Source organism: Penaeus monodon, chromosome 25, assembly GCF_015228065.2.
Source record: "Penaeus monodon isolate SGIC_2016 chromosome 25, NSTDA_Pmon_1, whole genome shotgun sequence".
Taxonomy (NCBI): domain Eukaryota; kingdom Metazoa; phylum Arthropoda; class Malacostraca; order Decapoda; family Penaeidae; genus Penaeus; species Penaeus monodon.
Window position 1 is genome coordinate 2208515 of NC_051410.1, and position 547 is coordinate 2209061.

The window sequence follows — 547 nt, forward strand, 5'->3', positions numbered from 1 at the left end:
GCGACATGGTTGAAATAGCGGATGGAGTAAGAAGGGAAATAAAGAGAGATGTGAATGATGGAATTAGTGATAAAATCAGATGCCCTGAGTTGGAAAACTGCCGGCGAGAGAAGAGAGAAATAGGAGAATAAAACAGATTTAGGGAAATTACGGTGAAAGAGAGAGATTGTGGTGATAAGATGAATTATATATTACCGATCCGTCATTCTGCGTTCGTCCATAATCGGTTCTTTGGTGGAGAAGAGAGGGAGAAGAAGAAATAAAAAGGAATGAGGGGGATAATAAAGGAAAATGTAAGTAAAAAAGAAAAAAAGAATTGGCAAAATAATAAATGAAACTATAGATAGAAAATAGAAAAACATTAAATGAAAAGAAATGAAATAAACGGAAATGTAAGTAGAAAAAAAGAAAAAAAGTGGCAAAAAAAAACCATAAATAGAAAACACAAGAACAACAAATAAGGAAAAATGTAATAAAGAGCTAATAAAGAAAATTGATAATGAAAAAAGTAACAAAAAAAAAAGAAAAGGAAAAAAGTGGCAAACAG

General features: G+C 31.1%; 1 pseudogene; it reads right to left on the reverse strand.

Moving 5' to 3' along the window:
- LOC119589481 overlaps positions 1–547 on the reverse strand; it is a 57811-nt pseudogene that overhangs the window by 2692 nt on the left and 54572 nt on the right.